Source organism: Apis mellifera, linkage group LG6 (genome assembly GCF_003254395.2).
Source record: "Apis mellifera strain DH4 linkage group LG6, Amel_HAv3.1, whole genome shotgun sequence".
NCBI classification, from domain to species: domain Eukaryota; kingdom Metazoa; phylum Arthropoda; class Insecta; order Hymenoptera; family Apidae; genus Apis; species Apis mellifera.
The window spans coordinates 6,107,274-6,134,656 of record NC_037643.1 but is presented as its reverse complement, the minus strand read 5'-3'; the positions used below and the strand labels follow the sequence as shown (position 1 = coordinate 6,134,656).

At 38.5% G+C, this 27,383-nt stretch overlaps 1 protein-coding gene, 1 long non-coding RNA gene and 1 other non-coding gene across 4 annotated transcripts in view; 1 reads left to right on the top strand and 2 right to left on the bottom strand.

Annotated features, from left to right (window-relative positions):
* Window positions 1-27,383, top strand: part of LOC408896 (semaphorin-2A) — a 503,815-nt gene that overhangs the window by 235,095 nt on the left and 241,337 nt on the right. The window lies entirely within an intron of this gene.
* Window positions 2,433-3,984, bottom strand: LOC107964597. The gene is made up of 2 exons (XR_001703409.2): window positions 3,362-3,984; window positions 2,433-3,099 (listed from the first exon to the last, which is right to left on the bottom strand). It is a non-coding gene; the product is annotated as an uncharacterized LOC107964597 (long non-coding RNA).
* On the bottom strand, window positions 8,404-8,476 carry Mir3734 (microRNA 3734). Its single transcript, NR_039523.1, has one exon. It is a non-coding gene; the product is annotated as a microRNA 3734 (primary transcript).

Here is a 27,383-nt window from a genome sequence, read left to right as displayed (position 1 = left end):
TATACATACTCGGAAAATTTAATTAAAAATGGAATTTTTGTTGACTTTAATTGTACAATTAGTTAGTGGAGACTTTTTTTCAGACTGAAAATGCGTATGAATATCAATATTAATTTTTTTTAAAAGCTCCTTCTACCTGCAACTGCGCGAGAATTTTCAAAAATTCTTCGAAATCAGAATTTCAATTCAACTCTGACATTAATTAATTCCCATTTAATTGCATCAAGAAATTGATCCATCGAATTCGTTTTTTCGAACGACAAGATAACAATCTTCAATCTCTCTCTCTTCTCAATTTATTATTCAAAGCATGGACATTTATTATCGATACAGAAACGACAACCGGTTAATTACCCATATAGATATTCATAGATTCGATCGAATTTCATCTCCAAGGAAAAAAAGAAGAAAAGAATCGAATCATCCTGTTCTCGAGAAGTTCCCTCCTCCTCCTCTTTCCGCGGACAACAATTAAGTTACGAGCGAAGTTCAGAAGGAAGGGAGGCAGAGGTGAAATAAACCGAAAGAAATCTCGAAACGAAACAAATCGGGCGAAGGCTTTCCACTTCTCCAAGATACCTCCAGTAGTTATCAATTATCATCGAGTGTTGCATCGATATCGAATTAAAATCAGAGAAACTATCCCCGAGACGAGAGACCGCTTGAAACAACTTGAAAGGGCCGTTGGAGCTCGAGATAATTTTAACAATCCAATGATTAAACGTCGTCCATCGTTCCTTCGATCCTCGTGAATTTCTACGAGTTCTAACGCGCGAAGAAGCAAAGCGTGTGTCGATGTTTTATTAATTTCGCGCGAATAAGAGAAGGACCAGAATTGGAGGCTGGGTTGAAGAGGGTCGCCGGGGATTGGAACGGATCCAACAGGATTTAGCGGAAGAAGATTTCAAACCTGACGCGTGTAGAACGGCTTTGTTCCATCCTTAATACCGAGGACACTGTGAAAACTTTGAAAATTGAAGATACACCGAGCGAGAATTAATAGGAATCACGATCGTTTTCCTAATGGCGAGAAAAAAGAAAACCGAGAGCATTGAAATAATTTTTATCGTATTATAATATTATTAGAAATTCAATTATTGTTTTCCACGTCGAGAATATAAATAAAGATATATTATAAAATATTCTCACGTTCTTATTAAAATTCTTAACCTTACCTTACACACTCCTTATTATTCGAAATTATGGTCAAGGAGTCTTGTTAGCTCGCAACACTTTGACAATCGGTTGTTTCAACATACCTGGAAGTCGCAGGAACAGAAAGGACCATTAACGCGGAATTTATACAGGAGCAAGTACAACTACGTTGCATCTTCGAAGGGACAAAGGGGTCGATAAGGATCTGGAAGAGATCTGGCGCGAATACGGAATAAGAATTGGAAAAAAAGAGGGGACCGTCGAATGCAAATTGTGCGCGTGTGGGAAAGGAAAGGTAGAGCGAAATGATACACGGCATGGGTTTTGCATGGTGTTGTGGCATGTGTTTGGTTAAATTTATCACACGGGATCGAATTATCGGGGAACCGTGTCGATCTGTATCGTTCTTTCGTGGCATTTGCTGGAGTTTTCAGTTTCAGATAAATTTATGAAGAAAAATTACGCGCAACATCCTGTTAAAAAATGATACAATTAATAAAAATATTCTAAAAAAAAAAGGAGGAGATATTTGATACATGTTTCACGTTTCTTCGCCGCTTCCTTTGAAATAAATTGCGAAAAAAAAGAAAATAAATTGAAATATCTCGAGAGGATAATGGGAGGAAATTAAGATGGAGGAAGGAGGCGAGGACAGTGTGCATAGACGCGTGGTTGCGAAAGATGAATGGGGGGTAGACAAGAAGGGATGGAAGCTCGAGGGGTGCAAATGAATGAATGACTGACTTGACCGCACAGCAAAATGTACAACCGTGCCCCCAACCGCCATTTTTTCCTCCTAGAATTCGTATTCGCCGACAATACTGGGACGTGTTCAATGGGCTGTGTGTTTTTGTTCTATTCGGCCACGATTCATTGTTTCGACTGAAATAGAGAGTGACATTTACTGCGACAGGTTGAGGAAAACAATGTAAGGTGCAAAGATACGGTATGGCTATGAATCTTTCGTCTTACATTCCAGGTAATTGTTCCATGACAAAAATTGGGATTATTCTGAAAATTGAAAAAAATTTTACTTCCATTGATTATTTTAAGGACATATTAAAGAATACACTCGTGAAAGAACCAAGATAGGTTTAACTAAGATGTAGAATTAAATCATATCCTTGTTTATCAATATCTAGAAAATTTAAAATTTTGAATACCAAGTTCGTCCAATCCTAAAATGCATATATAATTGAATTTTATTTTAACATTATTATATTTTCTATTTCTAATTTAATATTACCATAAATAATGCAAAGAAAAAATAAACCAAATATCCATATCCCTTATTTATTCTTTCATTGAACCATCGATCAATTTCACCAATTTTAAATAGATCATTTAGATCATAACGTGAAAAATTCCACTTTCCTCGCAGCGAGTGACGTTTTCACGTATATAACACTTTGTACTTAACGTTCTCCATCGTGCAGGAAGGAACGCCAAAGTTAAAAGTAATCATGCTTCGACTTGCGAATGCGCGAACAATATAACTTCATACGCAATTTACATATAATTCTACAAATTGAGTTTCTCGGTGTGCAGCCGGGGCCGAGGACCGGGAAATTATAAAATAATAGAATCATTATGCATTTATGCAGATACGCTCCGAGCGAAATAACAGTGTCCCGACGAGGCTGGCGCATTTTCAAAATAATTGGTTTTATTTTGTCGCTCTTTCATTCCCTTCTAACAAGTTTTATCCAACGACGAAGACAGTTCCCGGTGTAAGCCCGCTCCCCCGTGAATGGATACAACATAACGTTAAATAAAGTTTATTTTAATCTCAGCAACGATAAACCCCCTCCTCCTTCCTTCTTTTTTTTTTCGTTTCTGAATCTGAAAGATCTCGTCTCTTCCTTTGATTTCTCAAAACTTCTTATTATTTTCGCGAAGATAAATTGTTACCAAAAGCGTCATAATCGATCCGATTCCTGCAATCTGAGATTTTTTAAATTTAGAATTTTTTATTAGAAATTTGTACATATTGGAATTTAAGTTCGCTTGTTCGAACGATTGATCATTATCGATATTGTCCAATCTGTGATTATAGTCGAAATCATAAAATGTTTTCAATCAGCGAGCAATTTTGTCAAGAATTAAATAAAAAAAATCCAAAAGAAACATATCATTAAAATCAACGTTCCAATAAATTTCCACGAAATTGCAAATTAATATTATATAAAAAAGAAAAAAAAAATACCTCTCACACGATGGAACAAGCAGCCGCAATCTCCGCGTGAAGAGAGAAGATAAATAATTTACCAGAAATTCTTCCGAAAAACTGGTTGACGATTGAAATTTCCGGCAAAATTGTTACACGTGGTTCCCTTTACGAGCGGGGATAAAAAATGCGATTTCAACAGGCATAAAAATGATCGCGCGACGGTGTAGATGGTCAACACAGGCGGTGGAAAAAAGTCACGGGAAGTTCACGCAGAATTGTAACCGGGTTTATTACACAGAAGAGAGGGAGAGAGGAAGGGAGGCTGAATTTTCGTGCTATTGTCTCGCCGGTGCCCGCGTTTTTTGCCGCCACGATTTTTATCGCGTTCAGTTTCTAACAATGAACACGAGCCACTCGTATTGTCACCTGTGCCCGACAGCTTGTTGATTTCCGCGGATATCACGCTGTTTTAATCCCCGCCACGGTTGTCGCGCAACTGTGCCGCCAGTTATATCCCACCATTATGATGTAAAGCCGCGTTAAACGATTTAACCGTGCCGTGAATCGGCCGTCATTAGGGACTTCACCTGACTTCGCGCCTCGAGATTCGACGATAGATGGCGCGCGATGTACCTTTTCGAATTTACGTACGAAGGAAATTGCGATTCTCGCGGGTTATGTCGATAGATGGACACCTGGAAAGTAAGTTTTGTTAGAGAATATCAATTATAGTCGTGTCTTAATCAAAAAAAAATAGCATTTCTTTCTTTTTCCTTCGCAAGTCTCGTCTAATTAATCTTAGAAAGATTTTGGCTAGATTATTAGATTATAATTTGTTCTTTTTTTATATATATCCAATCTCAAAAATACAGACATCATATTTTTCTTTTACATTTTACTTATTCTCCATTCAATGGTATAAAAAAGGATTAAAAAATTATTAATTTAAAGTCGAAGCAAAAATCCAATATAGTTCGATGTACATAATGGAATTCATAATTTCATCTGATTTAAATAATAAACGAGCCAATTGGAATCATGAAGAACGTTTCCTCGGTTTCATCGGCAAATATCTGGATGGAAACTTGTAAAAATTCGGCCGAGCAATAGCCGTGAACATTTGCAAAGTTAATCCCGATTGAGAATCGTGCCGTGAATCACGAGGACACGCGAGAATTTATTCCAACCGCGTAAAGTTATCGACCAAGTTTCTATCCCGTAAATCTGCGTTATTAGCGGGGAGGTGAGCAGGGAGGGGACAAATTCATTTCTCTCCGCGGACCTGGCAACATTTTCTTCGACGATTACACGTGGAGCGAAACTTTCTCTCTCGATCGACGAGACCGCGATTGCCCTATGAATTCTTATAACGTGATTTAAGCTCGGGGTATTTAAGGCTCGAGGTATAAACAGGATGGGCTGGGATGGGCTTTAATTAAAGGAACCACCTATGAAAGAGAGGAAAGAGACGTCTCTAGGTTTCGAGGAGGAGATTACGAGCGTGGACGAAATGTTTCAGGGGCCAATGGCGCGATAACAAGGGGTGAAATATACGAGAGATAATATGGCACCATGTTCGCTCATACGCAGTTATCGAACGCGATGATATAACGTGAAATTAAGGGACGATGAGGGGAGATAACTGGATTGGATCGAGGAAGAGAGAAATGGAGGAGACGTCTTTCTTCCCTTTCCAAGATTCATCAATAAAATATTAATCGTAACGAGAAACGTATATATTTTGCAAAATTAATCGATGAAAAGAAACCAGTGGTGTATATTTCAAACTCACGACATTCAATGATAATAATAATATTAATTCAATTGCACAAGAGAATCGTATCTGAATCTCCAAAGTAACAAAGCAAGTAGCAGACCATGCCAGAAATCTCTCTCTCAACAAGTCTTCACCCTCCCTTCCCCTATTCAAATTTCACTCGTAGCTTTCCACCCTCTGCCCCGGGTACAGGATGCCTCTCCTTCTATTCACCGAGCTTTCACGCTGTGATTCCGCAAGAGAGGCCGGCAGAGATACGGAGATCAAGCAACAAATCCGGGTAAACGAGGTCGGATACCCGAGCTTTTGTACCCTCGTTAGTTCGTTAAGACGTTGCATGATGGATTATTATGAAAACGTCGAAACGTAAACAGTGCTCTCCATTTACAGGAACGGAAACGGCCGTCAAGATCGGATGTGGATTCAACCAGCTCGCTCTCTGTGACGAGAATCGTTCCGTTGTGGAATGGCTTCTCGGGAAACGAGGGATTTGTTGATGTTAAGTCAATCTCTCCCTCGGAGAGTTTCGTTCTTTGATTTCGTTCTTCTTGTTAACTTTATCCGTTTCCGCTTCGACTTTTCTAATTGTTGCAATAAATACTCGCTTGATTGATGATTCATTAAGGAGCAAAGTTTTCGTTGATTTATACAATGAAAAGAAAGTTGTGGAAAGAAATGGAATGGAACGTCGAAGATGTAATGAATGAAAATCAAAGTTTTGTAACGTTTGGATGCTTTGAAGCGAAAAAAAGTTTCGAATTTTTCGATTGATTAATTATACTGATTTAACTGTTTCTGTTCTGTTATATATTGATGCATCTAAATTCTAATATTTATTCACGATCTTCTAAAAAAAAAATTATGAATATAGTATGCGAAAGTGTCTCAAATCATAATTCAATATTACGAAATGATAAAAAAGTGATAAATTTATGTAGACAGGTTTCAGGTTCTAGCTTCTTCAGAAGTCTGTTTGACAATTAAAATGCATTTCTGAGCACACGGAAGAATAAATATAATTGCGAACATTTTGGGCGTATTAAACAATTCAGATGGGTCGATTAACAGCAAAGGGAAAGCAGGAAAAGATCTTTTTAATCCGAAAGTATCAGCGATGCCTTTAGGGAGGAGGGCGAAGTCCAGAATTCTTGGAGTTGTCGGAGCCAGATGCTACCCAAATTATCAACGTAAATGCCTAACGTCCCTGGAGTTCCTTATTAATCCGTAAATTAATTCCCCGAAACTACACAGCATTATAACCGCTTGCCTCGTCGCCCGTACTACCCCTTGCGATTTCACATTTTCGCTTATTAAACGGGCCAAACACAATTTCCGAGGGAACTCATCAATCTTGAACGTTCTTTCGCGTTCTCCAAATTTTTCACGTAAATTCTCCGATATAAATTATATCTACAAAAGTTAGAAAAGTATAAGAGATTTGTAACAAATTAACGTAACACGAATGGAAAATATCAAACAATTGCATATTTACAGAAATATATGTCATAGTACGTAAAACATATCCTAAAACAGGAACGAATCATTGCACTCGCGTAAAGTCACGAATAGAACTTCGATTTCTCGCGTAAAAAACATGGAAAGAAATTAAAAATATTGTCATCGAAACCCTCTCAGAAAATAGAGGAAACCATGCCGTTTAATTCCCTTTTTGTTTTATCCCGATATCTCGATCCGTTCCCGAGATATAAGGATTCAAAGTTTCAATAGCGCTTAACGTAGCGCAGATACGAACCATGACCTACCTTCTTTTCCTAGAAATGCATACTGCATTTTTCCAGGAATCGCGTCTGCTGCATGTCTGCAATTTGGGATAGGTCAGTGAGACGAGCGCGAGAGAGAGGTCCGAGTAAGTGACAAGGATACAAATAATAAACGATCAAAAATTACCTTTTCCTTTACACGACGATATCTCGGCAACCGGAAGTCGTATCGGGATAAATGAAAGCGCGTTTTAAAGGGCAAGGTCCCGCGCTTCCAACGATCGCTTACCCGTTAACCGGAAGTCATTATCTTCGGAATTATAGTTCAAAGTTTTTCTAATTTTAATAGAATTTCATTCGGTTTAAGGTAAACGATTAAAAATTATTCTTTTCTTTACACGATGATATCTCGGGAACCGGAAGTCGTATCGGGATAAATGAAAGCGCGTTTTAAAGGGCAAGATTTGCGCTTCCAACAGTCTTCGATTCACTGATCGAAAATTAATATCTTCGAAGTTATAGCGGTTTGAATTTTTCGAGAATATCAAAGATTCATGTTCGATATATTTAAGTATATTTCGATTCTTTTCAAATAATTGTTTTTTTTTTCTTTTGGAATTTCTAGTATTCTTGATACATTTTGAGTTTCGAAAAAATTAAAAATTTTCGAACGCGAGTATAAAGTTTAAAAGTTTGATTTTAAAAAATCTAAGTTTCCCAGGATCTCTGTGATCCGATTCACGATTCCCTGAATCGAATACCGAGTTCAAGATCAAATCTATCACATCTTGCACGCTCAAAGTCTTCTCCATCGAATTCCTCGCGTCCAAGATGATTTCTGTTCAATTGTGTGGGATCAAAGTCACTTCTGTCAAGTTCCTCGAATTCGGGCTAGTCTCTTTCCGAGTTTCAAGAGTTTCAGAATAATCTCTATCGAATTCCTCGAGACCGAAGTTATCTCTATAGAATTTCACAAATTCTCGATCATCTCTGACGTTTTCGAATCTAATATTCTACCACCGCCTGGATCTTTTTTCATCTAATATTGAAAATTCAGAATGAAATCTACCGAATCCATCCAATTGAATGAATCCTTTTTATTTCAATTCTCAATTTATTATTTAAATTCCTCGTCACCTGTTCACTGTTACTAACGATTTCATACACAATTTTACAATATCTATTTTCTTTTTCCTAATCTAACAACATCTTCTTCCTAATGCGTAATCTTTCAATGAAATTTACCAAATAAATTAATTCAAACAAGCAACAAGATACAGAAATCGTATCTAAATCGTTCACTTGTACGTATAAAACAGTAAGAAATAGTCCATAATTTAGAAGCATTCGCGATTTCAATCGATCAGAAATTCATTCCACTCGCCACGAAAGAGTCCGAAACTGGGGAGAAACGATTGTCACCTTCTTCGATCGCGATCAGCCCGCCTTCCCGGCCTCTATAGGAGGAGGCGTCTATATGGATAACGTCGGCAATTCATTACCGCGCACCTATAGCCGATAATTGCATTTTCAGGCCATTTTACTAAAACGCTCGGCCCTGGCGCCTGTCTCGCCGGGAGGAGGAGCGCTAACGTCCTCCCGTGCGAAACCAAGGGCCACCAAAAGGGGGACCGGCTAACTGCATTAACCTTTCTGCCACCCCATTGAGAGGTGCAGACAGAGGAACGGAGCAGGCCGGGAGAGAATCCTGTACTCCACTCAGCTCTCTCTCTCTCTCTCTCTCTCTTCGACCGCCCTGTTAATTACGTTCAATGATTTTGAACACTGGCACTAAGCGAATCTCAAATCCGATTTTCGCGCCTCCGCCATTTGACGCACGCCTTTCCTTCTTATCGCGTTTCTTTTTTCAAGCCTGGATAACGCTGTCTTCTGATAACTGAAAGGGCGATATTCTTGAAGGAGATCAAATAATCTTCTCTTTCCTTATAATTTTTTTTCTCCTCTCCTCTTCGATCTCGTCAAGTTTCTTGCAAATAAATCAATTAAATTCTCCATTCTTTCCTTTTTCCTAAAGGCATTTCCAATGACAGCGCAGAGTCGCTTATCTTTTATTAAAATTACGATAGCCGAGCAAATATTAATCTCGAGTTTTCTTCGAATCGGTGGAAACGTAATCGTGAAAGAAACAATCAACGAACCCGAGGCCGCGTGGGCTGTTATTTAGTGAGAAGAAAGCGGCCGACTTCAGCCCCCACCGGCCAAGTTTCGTGGAACGGGGAGGGAGGGAAAGGATGGGTCCCCCGGCAAAACCTTCGCTCGGCCGGGACAATCTCGAATTTTCATAAAGCGTCCGTGTGTCTGGTACATTACTCACGATAATCCAGCCGGCGGCCGCCGAGTATGAAACCGCAAACCGAAGCCGAGGGTCGGCTCGCGTGCTTCACACCCGCGCCTCCCCTCCAAAACTTGCCCGCCCAAGTTTTAATTCAAACTTTTATTTATACGAATCGTGCATTATCGTAAGCCCCCCGTTGGAGAGACGGTGCTCCGCTGTTCAATTCCCCCTCCCTTCCCCTCCTCGTTATATCAGAACCAGAGTTTTCTCGAGAGAGGAATTTCAAACCGCGCTCAATACTTTCGATTGAAATATTCAACTGTGGAGAAAGAATGATTATTCCTGATTCATACGTTTATCGAGATTGATTTGTGAAGAAATTTTTGGAAATTTGTATATAGGCGATGTATATATATATATCTCTCTAATTGTTAAAGGAAAAAAGGATTGAATTCCCCCTCCCTTCCCCTCCTCGTTATATCAGAACCAAAGTTTTCTCGAGAGAGGAATTTCAAACCGCGCTCAATACTTTCGATTGGAATATTCAACTGTGGAGAAAAAATGATTATTCCTGATTCATACGTTTATCGAGATTGATTTGTGAAGAAATTTTTGGAAATTTGTATATAGGCGATGTATATATATATCTCTCTAATTGTTAAAGGAAAAAAGGATTGAATTCCCCCTCCCTTCCCCTCCTCGTTATATCAGAACCAGAGTTTTCTCCAGAGAGGAATTTCAAACCGCGCTCAATACTTTCGATTGAAGCTATGGAGAAAAAATGATTATTCCTGATTCATACGTTTATCGAGATTGATTTGTGAAGAAATTTTTGGAAATTTGTATATAGATGATGTATATATATATATCTCTCTAATTGTTAAAGGAAAAAAGGATTGGATTGATATTGTTATCTGTGTGAATTATTTTTGTTTGGTAAATAATAAAATTTCCTCTTAGAAAAAAAAAAAAGAAGGAAAAAACGTAACAGTTTCGGTTGGTTTAATAAATATAATATCCCGTGAGAAGAAGTTACTAATGTATCGAAGTATCGGGGAAACGTTCACCGGCTGAATAATATAACAGCAATAATGGAATTGACTATAACTCTGCTATAACGGTGAAAGTTTTGGCTCGAAAGAGAAGCACGAAAATCGATTCAACATTGAACTTAATAATATCCGTTCGATAAAGTTGCTTAAACGTCCATATTTCTTTGCGGATGAAAAATTCATCCCTTTAAATAATACAAATGGGGGGAGGGGGGGGCTTGCATTTCCAGATTGCCACATTTGTTTCCTTTATCGGGGAACGAATTTCAACTCTCAACTATCGACAGACAACGGGAATTTATCTCCCTCTCGAAATTTTTTTATTACGATACCCGATACCGCCGAGTCAACGATATTTAACTCTCTCGCCGATTAAATCAGATTTAACGCGATTTATTAATAACCACCACCACGATTTATTTTTTAGATGCAATTAAAATTTCCTCTTCCAATGTATTCATCCACGAAAAATCCACCAATTTCAAATTATCCTCTCTGATATATAATTATTACGAATCGAAATAATCATTCTATTCTCAGCTCCTTGAGAAACGATTCAGTTCTGGAAGATTTGCCAGGAAGAGGAAGAGAAAAAGAAAGGAACTTAATGAACGCTTTCGTCGAATTAATTCGTCGAAAGTTATTTTCGCGTGAGCCGTTTCACTGCAAGAATATTTCGCTCGTTGGAAACGTCCGGATTTTACCGGGTCCGCGGTTTCACGTCGCGGCCACGCTCGCCTCGATCTCGCTTCCACCGTTTGCGGCCCCGAATTATTAACCGCAATCGTGATTGCCGCTTGTTTTGGATGGGTTTAGGCTACCTGCGTATCGCGGTCGCTACGAAATTGGCGAGACTGGAAGGGGGAATGGCGAGAGGAAAAAAAAAAAACCTCTTGAACTCGATGATTCGCGAATAATTCACGTTTCACGCAAGATTTTTAATTTTTTTAGGACTGCAAAGAAATCAAATAAATTTTTCTCTGTTAATGATATAAAAGAAGAAGAAAATGAATATCTAATTTAATTTTAATTAATACTCGATCTCCAACAATGTGTTTGCTTCGTTAACACCGTCTCGAAATCTGAATATTATTTAAAGAAATAATCAAAGCTGCCTACGGTTCCCCGAATTTAATTACAATTAATAAGCAAAGCGTCCAAGGGGCGATCCTAGGCGAGATGATCTTGGGAAGCTGGGCGCTGTTCCGGCTTACTTTACGCCCCGTTGGGATTTCACGTTGGGTATCTAAGCGAGCAAGCTTGCTCCTCCCCCTTCTTCCTCCGCTTTCCACCCTTCTGCTTCCTGATTAGCAATCGTCCCGAGAATTTTTCCGCGGTTAAGGTTTCCCAGACTCTCTCCTAGAGAACGATCTTACACCGTGTAATGACCCGATTGTTATCTCTCTGCAAGGAGAGAAAATTCGAGCGTGAAGTCTCGGTTAAACTTCATCCCGGGGTGAAGTGAAAATTATCGTGAATTACTGGCCGGTTATTAAACTCTGCTCCTTATGCTGATGAACAGCGTGAATTTCAAATTCCGTTTTTGGAATTTCGTTTTTCGATCAAAGATCGAATTATTCTCCTCCCCTCGCTTATAGAGAGAAACTTAAACTTCGATATATTATTTGTCTTTGATATAAAAATTCTTTTTCAATCAGATTCAACATCTCTCGCTTACAAATCTTTCATGATCCCGTGCAATTGCGAGATTCTAATTTACATCCGTTCAAATTTCCATTTAAATTAAAAATATAGAGAGAATCGTGCTTTCATTCTTCTCACCAATTCCAAATACGATACAAATTACGGGGCAAGAATCGATAATGGCCAGTCTCTAACTGTTTATCTAAACAGTTCCACGAATCGCGAGCTGAGTGACACGTTATCCTCGAGGAGAAATCAATGTGTTTGCCCAACATCGAAATCAAAATCCATAACTCTGTCACTTCGCTCTCTCTCTCTCTTACACATGCGCCGATAAAACGGAAATGGAGACCTTTAGTCGAAAGTTATGCGTTCGAATCAGGATCGGCACTGATCCTGTTTGGGATCAGGCCTGCCCCCATATTTTCAATTATTCTGAAAATTACACGCGCTGCGCTTTTATTGGACTCTCGAAGTAGAGTCGACTTACGTCTTCCTCGAACTTCCTCCTCCCCCTCCTCCTCTCCACGGAGAAATAAGACGGGATTGCGATCCACGGGAATCCTATCCGTGCGTGGCTGACAATAAAGAGTATGAAATCTTTCGAGAAATCGATAACGGACGCGGCGATCTTCTTCTCTTCGTTACGCGCGATGAGATTGGACGGCTTCCTTTCGGTTTAGAGAAAGATTGTACACAATTTTCGTTTATTTTAATATATCGTATATTTTTCTCTTCGAAGTATCTTTAAGAAATTTCAATTTCATCCACGTATAATTAACTTGGATCATCTACATCTACTCGACACTCTTCAGACGTAAAAGAATATGCTTTTCTTGGTCAGAGTTAAAAAGTATTCATGTTTCATCGATGGAAGAACGCACGTTTCCCATTTTTTGGGGGAAAGATCGTGAGGAAAAAGTTCGTAACGATGGGAGAAGTTGAGGTTGGCTGCACGGGAGAAGAAGTATCCCGACGAAAGGAAACGAAGACAAAACGAAAACTCGCGGGGAAGGAACAAGTTCCAGGGGGGTGGCGTTAAAGCCTTTGAACTTCATTTTCACTTCGGGGAAGAACTATTTTCCGCACTTCCCTCCCTCCTCTTCCTCTTCCTCCTCTTCCTCCTCGAACTTTGGAGGGACGCTCGTGATTCCCGCCGCCCTTAACGAATTATTCTTTCGACGTAACAGACGTCGAATTAACAATTCATTGAATAATAAGATCCAAGAGGGATAGAAGTTGGACAAGGATGGGCCGGGCTAATTAAAAATGTATTGTCCGTTTTATCGTCTAATGGATTTGGCGAGGAGGGAGGGGTAATTTGAGGGAGGATAGGATAGGATGGCGCAATTAGGGGTGACGCGTATAAAAGTCGACGCGAGGGAAATGAGATGCGCGAAAGAGAAGAGTTTCCTTTTTTTTTTTTTTGGAAAAAGAGAGAGGTCGATTTACCTTTCGTTTGAAATCTTTTCGTGAAAGGGACAGGATGGTTCCCTTCCCTTCGATCGTTTCATTGTTTCTTTTAATCGTGGAAAAGAGGCGAGCTTAGTTTACAAAAGACTTTTCCCTCAAGTTTTTACCACTAGCTCGAGGACAATCTTTTCGTCCATTATGCACAGTGGATCGTTTTAATGGAAAGAGAAAAATTCTTGGATGTTAGCTGGCATTTGATTGGTAACATTGAAAATTGCGACATCTTTAATTTGTTACTCTTGCTGTGCATTATCAATATATCGATATTTTATAGAAGATCTTTCTATAAAAAAAAATTCTATATATGCTTTTAACTACAATATATAAATTTTTGATAATTTTATTGTAAATTCGTTCATTTGAATTTTGGATTATATTCCGTTCCATTTCTTTTATTTTACAACATTAAAAAAAAAAAGTTCGAGCAAACAAAAGTTCTGTAAAAAAATCGTATTGTTCTGTAACTCTACGTTGACAAATATATATTTGAAAATTTAAATTTTCAATTCAATCAAAATTCCAAAATTTTATATATACTTTATGCTTCATAAATTGTCGAGTATTTTATTTTATTCTCCGTTTATAATTTTCAAATATAATGCATCGTGTATCAGATACATGAAATTTTGAAAAGATTTTCCATCCCATAGAAAATTTATAAAACTGATATCTCGAAACAATCGCGTCCTCTACTGAAGAGGAAACGAAACGAAACGTGGTGACGCACACGATTAAATGATGAATCGAGCAAGAGTCGGCGGGGAGAATTTCAGGCCGGAACAATATCGTCAAGTCTATCTATCACTAGCTTGTTTACGAGAGAAATGCAAAAATTCGTCGGCTGCCACTCCGTCAAATTAACCAGCCACGCAAATTGATCGATAGTTTTCTAGTCGTTCATAAACAAAGACATTATCGCGCGAATATCTTGAATACTCCATCATTTCAATATCTTGATATTCGTCTCGTATTATACAATACGGCGAGAAGAAATCGGAAGGATGGAGGACGAGCAAGTAAATGCGAAAATAACAAGTCGAGGGATGAATCATGCCATCAGATTTGACTGCCGCCGGGCACGTGAGGGGTTGGGCTATTCAGAAACCCTGAATTCGATCAACAGCGAATGGACACGATGGACATTTTATGAAAGAGATTTTTCGACCATCACTCAGTTATAGTTGTAATACTTATATGTACAAAACGTTTTTCTACTTTAAGGGGGTGGATTTCTTTTGACGGAGGGAGTGTATCACTTTAGGATGTTTGCAGTGGTATTTGGAACGACTTTTGACAAAGATCGTATTCTATTTCTGAAAAAGCAAAGTTTGAAATATTAGTTTTCATTTATTTTAGGAACTTTTTTTCAAGTGAAAAAAATAATTCATGAATCTTATATTTTTCTACGTACGTAGAATCGAAGATGTTTCGTGCGACGATGATAGAAAGAAGTGGCTGGCCATTTTATTTCGTTCTCTGTTTACTGCATCATTGACGAATTATACGAGGCAACGATAAATGCGAAATAAAGCTGGCCGGTGTAAAAAGATTTACGAAGCTCGCGCGTGGATTGGGTGGAAAAATTCGACTTTTCATTATCTCCAAATAATTGAAAAATTATTACATAATTTCATATCGAAACGAGAGCCATCAATTTCCCTTTCTTTAAAAGAAAATATTTTAAGAATCTTCAATTCTTCGTCGATGAATTAATAATTAGTTATAAATATGATATTAATATTTATAAATTACATTGGAATATGTATTAAAAATTTCTGTACTGTAAAATTAATTACAAAAAGTCACGTTATTTTCCTTGGATTATATGTTCAATAAACAATTCCTTCTCTAACGATTAAATAAATTTTCAACAAACTCTCAAAGGAGAAATGTAATTTTTTCGGGCAGACAACAAGGCCGATAAGTTTACAGCCCTGTTGACTGCGCGCCCCTCTTTCCACCGACTTCCGGAACGAAGCCGTCGACGTTACCATCCCAGACGTAAACTTTCCAGAGATCGTCGTTCCCTTCCGTTATCGCGCCGTTTAAAATCCCAAGGATTTCTTTTCTCGTATACACGAAACGCTCGCGATGACGCCGTTGCGGTATTATCCGACTATTGGCGACAATAGCTGCTCGAGACTGCAGCACGACGAGCGTTACAGATGTCGCGGAATTGCGCGGATGTTTGAGGGAAAGAGGGTTGGAGGTGGAGAGACGGTTCGAATGATGGGAAATTACGTATTTATACGGTGTATGTACGACGCCATTAAGTTTTACTTCCTTATGGAAATTCATAAACATATTTAACGGCATTAATATGTGTATGGTACGAAATATAGATATTTTTATTTTCTTTTTGTTTCATAAAAATTATTAAAACATTTAAAAATGTAGAATCTGTAACTGTCTCTCAATTTTACCGATTCTCATTCCTCAAGAAAACTAAATTAAATAAACATTCGTTCACGACAAATATACCAAAATATATTTAATTTCTTCATTCAAAAAAAGAAATTGTTTTTCATTTCGTGGAATAAAATTCTCTTTTTTTTCTCTCTCTCTTCTTCTTCTTCTTCCTTTTATCTCACGCAAACTGTAACGCGGACGAAAAGCGTCGTTACAATTCATACCGATAGAATCCAATTTCCAAAAGCGCATCACCACAGCGCTCGCCCCCTTCCCTCCCGAGAATCGTTTCCGGTATCGCCCTACTTCCGCCCTCCACGTAGCGCAACGTTATCGCCGGCGTAAAGTTTAAAACGTAACAGGGCATAAATCGGGCGCGGAGACGCAGCGGTAAAACGACCCAGTTAACGGAATCGTTACCGTCCCCGGTTGCTTCCACCTTTTTTTGTGAAAAACAGGCGGAGGCGTCGACGTTGAAGCCGCGATACGAGGCCGCCCACTCGAAGCCCGAGTGAAATTGGAGATAAAGCGGGGGAGGGGGAGGGAGGAATATTGGGTGTCGGCGGACTGACGCGCGTCGACTCGTTTTCATAAATTAACGCGGAATTATTTTCCCGCCGGAAAGGAATAATGGGGATGACACGACGGGGTCGAATCGAGATCCGCCTCGTTCGTTTTTCTTTTTTTTTCTTTTTTTTTATGCGCTCTCGTTCGGCTCTGGTCCTCCGCGGCTTTTGTCCCGTATTATTTTTCCGACGAGGGATCCACCAACCCTCCGCGTTGAATATAATTTAGACGTGATAACGCGTTGAATTATTTTTTTCTTTTTCTTCTTCTTCCTTTCGAGGAAAATGGAAGTTATTAATCGAGAAAGAGATTTTGAGTTAATCTATTTAAGATAATTATTTAAGGGAGCAATGTAGAAGTCGCGTGGAAATCATTTTCGATGATAAAATGGTTTGCTAACGTTATTTTAAAATGCAGCTTGGTGCGATAAAAGAAATGACACGCATCGTAAGGATTAATATTACATTATAATATGGCGGAATGTAGATTAAGAAACATACGATAACTTGATAATATTCCAATATTCTTTACAATATCATCAGGATAAATACGATCTAATCCTAATTTTCCTGTCGGAACAACCATCCATCGTTAATTCATATTTACCAAAGCCTGACTAACAATTACCTTACCAATAATTACCAATTACGCTTTTAATAGTTAATCTCCTTTACCGGCGCGTTAACCTTCTTAACAATTTCAAGCCTGATTATTAGTGACAATATTGACCCAATTCTCCAACCATTTCTCCCCTATCTCTCTCCAATCCGTGGCAAGCGATCAATTAACTGCGCGACTCTAAAACTTGTCACGCATCGTTGTTGGAACGTTTTGGAAAGTGATCATCACCAGTCGATCGAGCTGGCGATAAACGGTCCCAGGTATATTGTATCGCGACCGATCTCTCCACGATCATAGATTTCATAGAATATTGAAATTCAATTTCACCTGGCAATTCCAACCAGTTGGAAAACCGGTTAGGATATGTTTCACGTGTGCAACAACCGCATCAAAATTCCTCCATGAATGTTTAAACACCTATTAGCTAACCGACCGAAATTAGACGGCAATTTTGACGGGCGTTCTTCGACCCGATCAAATATGTACACGGGTCGGGAGGCCTTCCATGAATGATAAACGAATATCCTCCACCACGTGGCCACGAGGCAAAACGCCTCCCTACCCCCAAATCCCAAGCGGCAATCCGAAGGAGCTAATTCGATCGGCGTGCGCTTGTTCGATTGCCCAGATTGATAATCAATCTGCAGATTCGACCGATATATTTTTCAATTCAACTTCCAGAAATGATCCGTGATCATCAATCATCACGGACAATAATCAGATTAATTTAACAATCTTTTTTTTAAAAATGAAAATGTCGATATCTTTTCTGAAAAGAACGAATTAAAAGAAAAGGGGATGCTACGAAGATGCACGTAACGAAGATGCGATCGTTGAGAAAAAAAAGGAAAGGAGGAGGAAAACTTACTTTCCAGGGATGGAAGAGCTGCTTATCAGCGAGTAACAAAGGACAGGCAGGCCGTTCAAGCAGCGAGCGTACACTTTTAATATTTTTAAAGTACGTTCGATCCTCTATGAAGGGTCTTCCGCTAACGAAGCAGAATCGAAGCGACGAGCCGGAAAATGGAAGGGGTTGCGAAGAAAGGGGGGCAGGTCGTAAGGCAACGTAGAAACTGAGAGAAGAGAGAGTCTTCTTGGAGGGAAGGACGTAGTCGCGAACGTGGATGGAAAGGGAAAAGGAATCGAAGGAATCGAGTTTTTGCAAATTAATCGCGTTAATGCATCGTCTGACATCGGGGAGGGGAGGAGGGTGGAACCTACGATCCCTTTACCTCGATACATACCTTTGCTCCGTTATCCTGTTATCCCCTAACAACCCTTTGAGAGATGGGTCTCGCTCCTTTGAGAAGCTTCCAACACCCTTTGTCCTCGTCATCATCCCCTCTCCATCCATTTTCCATGGAGATTCTTACGACGAGATGGATTTCCTTCTTTTTGTTCTGTCATCTCTGAGTATATTTATTGGTTCGAGAGAGAAATTTTGTTCGTATATCTACAATTTGCGTTAACTTTTAAATTTTTCCTTAAATTAATAGAACGTTACAAATGAACTGTTTCTAATGGAAGCTAGGGGAGAAGATTCGTAAAAAGATTCTTCTATAAGAGGATATGAGCGTCAAGATAAATCCTTGTTTATCATTGGGAATAGATTTCGAATAATAATAAATCGTGGGACGAGCGTGGTCGCGTTTATTCGCGACCGACTCGTCCCACGAACTTTTAATAACGTTGCTGTCCGTTTCCATAAAGTGAGTTATCGGGATGAAGTTTCGCCTTGTTGCGCTTATTGCCGGCTCGCTCGGAGAAATTTGTTTATAGGTGATGATTGCATAATTAGATCACGCGAACCGGCTCGCGTTGTTGGGAGTAAAACTACTACGGCTACTATAAATCGCAGACGTGAGACGTGTAAATCTGGTTAATGCACGTATCAGATTATATAGTGCGTATGACTTTCCAACTTGATTTATTTAGAACACGATGATTGAATTATGCAAAGTTGCAGCCGAGATTATGATGGAATTAAGAGTAACAGTTTAATGCAGTATTATTAGTACAAAGTAATAATTAATTTAAATTTCAAGGAGTGAAGAAAGAAGAAGTTGTTAATGGAATAAAATAGTGAAAAATTTATTTATAACGATTAAAAATTTATTATCGATAAATTTGCAGACTTCTTATTAAAATTTCATGGAAAATTTTTTCTCCAAACCTTTGCATCGATGACTAATGATCTTTTTTCAAAAAAGGGATGAACGATAGGATAAAAATTTTACGGAAATTTATTTTATTCTCCTAGTTCCTCTCAATGCTTGCCAAATATTATTTTCTCGAGTATCAATAATAGAATCCTATCAGACGGAGTTTCAAGATTTTCGAAACATCAAAACTTGAAATTCTCGATCAGCATTGTCCATCATCCCTCTTTCATTCCCCCTCCCTTGTGTCTTTATCGTGCAATTTTGGACACCAGCGGATTAAACCGCTTTTTCACTGACCCGCGAGGATTAACCACCCTCTTGCGCGGAAGCAATCAAATTATATTGTCAGTGGAATCAGTCTGACGAAAAGAAGAGGAAAAAGAAAGAAGGAGAGGGAACGAAAAAGAAGAAGAAGAAGAAGAGAAAATAGAAACGAGGGATGGTACGAGAAAGAAAAGAACGTATGTGTGTGTGTTGTGAATATTCGAGAGAATCCGAGAATTGTTTAAGAGAATTTAATAATCGTTGACGCGTACGAGTGGAGGAAGAAAAAAAAAATAGAACGGAGGAGAGGGAAAAATTCTAAATTCAATTGTTACTCGTCCGCTTCGAAAATGTATTCCATCGATTGATTCTCGAACATTCGCGGGATATTCAATTATAAAAGGCTATCGTAATATTTTTCCATTTAAAAAATACCGGGGTTGGCTCCGATATTGGCAATTACGCGTGACTATTTGCGTATTGTAATTTCGTTGCCCCGTTCCAGGGGAGAAACCACTCGAAGGAGCGGAAACTCATTTGCGATCTCCCTTGCGATCGGTCATCCGCCGTTCTCGATATTAAATTCTTTTAATTGTTTGTTGATGAAATACGATATCTCTGTTCCTTTTCTTTCCTCTCCTGCATTTCTTGAGGAATGGGGGGGAAGATTACGAGTATAATTATTTTTTATATTGCCTATCTCCTTCAGTTTCCTCGTTGATTTAATGAAAAGAACCACCGATCCTTTTGTCTCATTTCTTATCAGGCAAAGTGGATACAGTTGAACGAAATTTTTATAAAAATATTATTTTTCTCATTTAAATCATCGCTTATTGATATTATATTTGTATCGATAGAAAAGTAGTTTAAAAGATATTCTAAACAATTGCCTCGATTCAATTTAGATTTAAAATTGTTATTAATATCGTAACAAGAGTCAGAAGAGTTAGAAGAAATAACAACTACTTGGTGCAAAGTTACAAGGAAAGAAAGGAAGAAATTCTTCTTCTCTTTTGCCATCTTCGTGATATCATAAATCATTACAAATGGACACTTTTTTCTTCCAAATATTCCTCTCCCTTTCGATACATATATATACTTTTTCCAACGCAATAACAAAACAGTGGAACGACATAAAGTTTAAAGTTCGCGCCATTTAGGTACGATGATAGAGTGGAGATTAACGATTGCAAGTTGAAGAGCATTTTCAATAGTTGAAAAGTCTTGGTGTCCGTAGCAGATGTTCAGAAATGTCTGCGGATTAGTAGTATTTTCGAGAGAAACGACAGATGTTACCAGACAAATGGAAGCGAAACTTCCTATATAAATTGAAATTAATGGTTTATCATCTCTTCCCTGGCTTTTAATAAACGTAAACGCCTCTGCGAGTCATTAAATTGGGTATGTTCGTTATATAAATGGATTGTGAAGTTACGACGTGGATAAATACCCGTTGCTCGTCCGCGTTTTCGATAGTTTCTCGTGTTTCTCAATTTTCATGGATTATAATAACCTGCTATATGGAAATTAGCATTTCTTTTTTCTTTTTTTTCCAACAATAACGCTCGAGAAAAAAAATTGCAATTGCAGGGAAAGATTAACTTGATTTTCGACGTCGAATCAAAGGTAAATAAAAAAATTATTCGAAAGAAGATTTAAATAGAGAAAATTCACCAATATTAGCACAATTAGATCATCTATCCAATAAGTATACATATTTTAAACTATCTATCTGAAAATGCGTTGGCAATTTCATAATCCATATTATTTGCACTCGAAAAGTCTACATCTCACGAATACATTTACCACATTTATATCTACGCTCAAATAAAATATCCGATAACCAAAAATAAATGGGAGCAGAATATTATAACCGCTCAAAATTCGCCCACCAGAACTGCATTGCTTTGACATCGTCAACTCTCGCGAAATATTCACAACGCGTAAAACTCCTCCCTCTCGAAACTATTTTAGTTACAGAACAACCCCCTCCCCCCAACTCGCAATTATCGCCCGTGGACCGTTAAAATTAAGTTCCCCAAACTGCAAACTCTCCTCAGCCGCTGCATCCAATATAAAACACCGATCGTGCAAGGAGAATAGAATCAGACGGACAGATTCGATTCCCAAAATTAATTCCATCCCCCGATTCGAGGCTCGAGGCGTCGTGGCTGTGTCTCTGAAGGTGACACAGCTCGCCACGTTGGATCGTCATAAAATCTCGTCACCAAACCGGTGAACGCAATCTACCGAGTAACTAACTCGGTTACCGCGCACTTGTACACCAACCCCTTCCTCCAACGCGCCTCCACCCTCTCTCTCTCTCTCTCTCTCTCTCTCGAGGGCCGCCGCTCTCTTTGCAGCGGCGGTGCTGGGGGCGCGTGTACCTGCCCATTATGGCTAAAAGCGTAGCACACTCGATTATCACGTCGTCGCGCGTGGCTGAAAACTGAAAATGCCGTGGGCCTTTGACAGTGTAAGAGCACCGCCGTTACCCCGGCATTAGCCACGCCGAGTGAAAATTCACCGCTAACAGCCTTACCGCGAACTTGTCGAACAGCGCGAGTTGTCCCGTCGAGGGGTGGAGAAGGGGTTCCTGATCGATCCTCCACGTTTCGAGGAGGAGGAAATAGAGATCGTTTCTCACCTGTTACGCCTGTTTTTGCTTAATGAATTTGCGTATCGCATCGAGGTTAGATTATTATACAGTTTGAAGAGATTGATGAACTTGTATTTGCACTTTCACTTTCATTTCTTCAAGTAATTCGTAATTTGTTTGAGTTTATACAGGGTTCAGCTTGTTGTAAATAATTTGGGGATAATTTGAACGTGTCAGCGAGATTTTTAAGGTGGTTTATATATATATTTGTCGAAGACGAGGGATAAAAAGAAGAAAGGAGCCCTTGTGTTCCTCGAGATTTCAACCACACCCTCGAATCGTTGTAATAAGGAGAGCTGGTTCGTTGCGATTTCAGGGAAAAAGACGACGACCCTTCGTTTAACGACGAATCACGTGCTTCAAAATCCTTACAAACAAAAGTTGTTTTTTTGTTCGCTCGAAATCCGAGACTTTTCCTCGATGCTCCCACTTCGTAAGAAATCCCTTGTAAAGAGATTCGATAATGACATGGCATAATACTTTGGAAGATAAAATCTCGGTATTGTATCAAATCTCTCAATGTTTTCTCTTTTTAATTGCCTATAATCTAGTGATTGAAATGGACTTAAGAGGAAGACGAGTGGTTTGAAATTAGATTAAAATAAATGTCTTGTTATTTTGATATTCTTTTTCCCCTTTTTAATATCTAAAATTTGTCTTTACTTTACTTTATTTAGTTTGTACACGATGATCATAACGAAGATTAGCAATAATTAGCAATAAATTCGGGATATTATTAATGCCACGTACAGATAACTTTCATTAATCTTGTATTAAGCTAATAAACCTCAGCCAGGCTGCAGATAAATAATTTATCTCAACATAACTGTATTTCATCCTTTGCGGCATGTTTATACGTTATATCCCCACAGTTATGTTTGCGCCCGTCATACTCGTCATTAACAGTTAATTAACCCAAGACACGCTAATCATTATTTACCGACAAAAATTCAAGCCTAGAAAGATATTTACCTATAAAACAAAATTATTACAGATTCGTTTCAAACGATTATAATAAAATAATATCATTCCCCTATATATAAAATTTCCATTCCATCTCGTTCCTATTTCAAACGCGAACAAAATAATTTCATTGCAAAAAAAAAGCTTGATAAAATAACTCGAATAAAATGAATTTCCTCGTTCTTCATCGTACGCAAGATAAAAAAAAAAAAAAAGAGTTCGCCTCGAGAAAATTTCCGTCGAAGGGAAGGAAAGACAAAAATTCCGAGAGACACAATACCCGTAACAAAATGGTTGCCGGCTTCGATAAAATCGTAACAGGGACGGCAAATTGTCTATCCTCGAGGAGATGCTTTCCCACTACTTTGCTTTTTATGCACTTTTCACCTCACGCCCCATGAAAGTCCGTGTACGTCGAGCGTAACCGCACAGCTTTCAGAAACTTCAAAGAGTCACTTAACTGCCAGCCTTGTCCTTTTACGTTCTTTTAAACGTGGCGCGCGCGCGCGCGCACCTTGCCACCTCCACCCCCCCAAGAGAGCTTCCGCTCCAAGGTGGAACCGCTGGAACCGCAACCCAACATACTGATTGCAATCCACCGATCGGACTGGAACGTCTTACTCGACAATCGGTGAATTGCACAAAGGACGAATTCGGCCGTGGAGACGTTGATCTCTCACGCCACTCGATGCAATCGGGTTAACGAGGCGGGGCCTCGATGCGAAAAGCAGAATTTGGATCTTCGGGTTAATAAGCCGGGATGGAAATGGCATTTTGCTAGAATAAATAGAACAACTGGGGCGGAGAAGAGTTTTTTTTTTAGCGAGCGAATTTATCTTTCTAATAAATTTCGTTTGTTGGTAATTTTTCGAAGATGCAGAAGTTGAAATAGTCGGGTCGATTGCTCCAAATTCTTCTTTATTGCGAGTGGATAAAATTGTATTGTTAATTTTATCAAAGAAGCTATTGTAAATTTCGTTCGTGTATTAAACTATTTATTTGATCGATTTTTTGCACGCCTCTAAATTAAATTGTAAGACGAATAGTTGAAGAAGTGCAGCGTTTTTTTTTATTAGACTTCGAAGAGAATAAGAAATGAATAGAATGAAACAACAAAAATTCAAGAAAGAAAGAACGTGGATTACGATATTATCATATTTCGTATGTCGCTTTCGCGTGTTGCAAAAATAATTTAAATATTAAACGTTTCACCTCGCGAAAACGCTCTTTTTAATCCAACAAAGAGCATCGCGCAACTTCTTTATTTCTTTGACACGAGATACTAAGCAACATGGATTGAACAACAAACGTCATAAAAACTGCCCCTCTAAAAAAAATTCCTCGACTAAAAAATTCGCGCCAGATATTAATTTAAGAATTCGTCGGCGAAGCTAGCATTTTTCCGCTAATTAATTTCTTAAATATCAGCAGAAATCCTCCCCATTTTAAAGCCTCGGTCGGAAAATCACGGAAATGAAAACTGTTCCTTTGATAAAACGGTAATTAACCATTTCACCCTCCCCTCCCTGCAAATCTCTTCATTAGCCACAAAGACTGTCGCGGGATAAATAGTTTCTCCATGCGATAATTTAACTTGGCCGGAAGGAAACGAACGAATCTCGTCTTCCCAGACACGGATCCTGCACAGGCCGGTCCAGAATCGGGATTATAAATATTGATCCTGAGCGTCCTTCAACTTTGAGTGCACTCGAGGAGGTTCCCTCTTGTCCCGCATTTCTATACTATCCCGGAGGGTCGAGGGGGGGGATTCTTCGTGGCGAAATTGAAATCCGAGAGGTCCCTCTTCTTGCCCTTCCGCCTTCCTTCCGCCAGAAAGAGAGTCAAAGTCGCTCGGGCAAATTAAAATTGTAGGGCATGCCCGTGGACAACTGGCCTTTGATGGCCGTGCCAACGGTCACGGATCATCTAGTCCTCTGTACGTTGCAAGGAAGAAAATCGTCAGGGGTGGCATTTCTTTATGGGGGGAGAAGGTCCGCAGAGATGCGTTAAAGGGCGGAAAAAGGACCATCGGGAGATGCGGAGGATCGATATTAAAATTGAATCTAGATATATACATAGATTTGTTTCGTCTTGCAAATAACACTATGCGTGTTCTACTTTTATTTTACGTATAAAAAATATCGATGGGTTCATATAAATATAAATACGTGATAATTTTTTGGTCGATTTAAACATCTAAATGTTTGTAGGATACAATTAGAAGAATTGTAAGATAATATACGTACTCAGATATATCTATAATATTGAAATTTTAGTGTCTTTTGAATAGTCATGAGGCAAATAAAAATTAAGCAACGAGATTATACGCGAAGGCCAATGGAGCAAGATTAAAGGCAGAGTCTGGAGGATCGGCGGACGTTAGGCCGTTCGTCCTTTCGTCTCTAAATCGGTTTAATCGAGCTCTCGTTAACTTGGTTATCGTTAATGCCTGTTGCAATGTAGCTAAGTGGCTGCTACTTCGAGCTAGACTGCCTTCGAGGCTCGCATCCTTTTCCAATTACTTTGCTACCGCCAAAGTACTGATTCGATTAATCAATTAACGTAAGTTCATTCCCAGAGAGAGAGACGTGCTTTCAAGTCGAGAAGGGCAGAGTGACCGGTACTGCTTTTCGTTATGACACTGATTTTCTTGAAAACATTCGAAAACATTTTTATAGTTCTTGGAAATTTTTGTAAAACATTATCGAGAACAATTATCGTCGTTATTAATTTACTTCTTTATTTGCCGATTTTTCTAATATTAATCCACTCGGATATTATAGAAATTTGAAGAATTTAAATAGAATTTTAATAGAATTAGGAATATAGAGATGTATGTAATACCGGTGGCATATTTCTCATTGGAATGCAATAAAACGACGACAAGATATACCGACATTTCAGGAGTTGCTGAAATGAAAGATAAAGAATTCAATTTTCATTTTCGACAATGAAATCATCACCACTTTAATTCCTTGTAAGGAATTCTTACATTACTTGCTTTTCTTATTTCTTAATTAAATTATTTATATATTCAATAAATCTTTTGAAATAATTCAAAATACAAATCTTTAAAATGTATTCAATCGAGCTTATTACATAAAGATTCTTTCATTCTTCAGATTAATGTCATGATTGTCAAGTAAAAATACACGGTTTTGTTCCACGAAAATTAAAAAAGTCACAGTTTCAAGGATGAGTTCCAAGTTGTAGAAATTCCATAAATGATGTTAAGTTGAATCGATCGTGCGGATCGGTTTTAGTACGCTGAGTCTGCATCAGGATTTCAAAGTGCAATCGAGTTTCCCGATTCTGAGAGAAACGTGTGAAACGTTACTTCATCTATTCAGCGATGCTGTGGACATTCTCTTCATCCTTCTCCATCCTCACCTTCTTCTCTCGCCGCATGCAATTACTCCGATTTCACCTTCAGGAAGTAGAGTAATTACCATCTCCGGGCTAGTTATAATTAATAATAATGAATTCGATGCGTACTCCTCCCTTCTTCCATATTTCTACGTTCATTAGTCGTCCACTTCGTCTACTTTTTGACGTCAAAAAATGGCGGTTCCGATAATGATGTTATATTTAGAATTTAATTATTCTTATCTTTAAATTTTATTCGCCTTCATCATATTCCTTTTTAAAATCCTTGAACAATCGAATTTTATCTCTCGAACAATTCCAATCTAATTTACTCTATTTTTTGAATATGTTGTCCATCCAACTTTGCATTATTCGATAATCGTTGTTGTTCGAAATCATCGGGTGAAATCTAAAGATATTATTGGTATTGAAAAAAGAAGAAGAAGCTAAATAAAAAATTCGCAAGTGGCGCATTTTCTCGCTTTCAAGTTGCACGTGCGAATTTTGCCTGTAGACTGCTTCTTAGACTGTCGAGTAGGGGCGTATTTTGAAATTGAGGTAAACGCCAGTGGCGGAGAAGAGGATTTCTGATTCAGACCTGAATCAGATCTGATGAGCAACTAAAAACGAGCTACATTGTCGCGCCAAGTTTGAAACTTAATTTTGTCATGCTTGTAGCTTCGACGAGACAACGAACGAATAAATATTGTAACTAAAAATATCTTTAACAATCGTTTTTAACGAAATATATAAATTATGAATTTCTAAAATTAAATTGATTAACTTCTTTCCTGTTTCAAATTAAAATTTCCCCTCTTCAATGAACAGAAAGTATCAAATTTCTCTCCAAAATAATAATTACATAACTTAGTGTTACGAATTTAAGAATAGAAAAGTAATATAACCTATATTTCGTTTCAATATACTATTCAATTACAACCAAAAAATTTATCATTCTCCCACCAATGAAAAATTAGAAACCTAGAACGACCCTTTCAATTTTCTCATCAAATAAATATCATTTAAGTAAAATGTCACAGAATCGTGGATCCATCCATCATCGTCATCATTTTCAATCAACTAC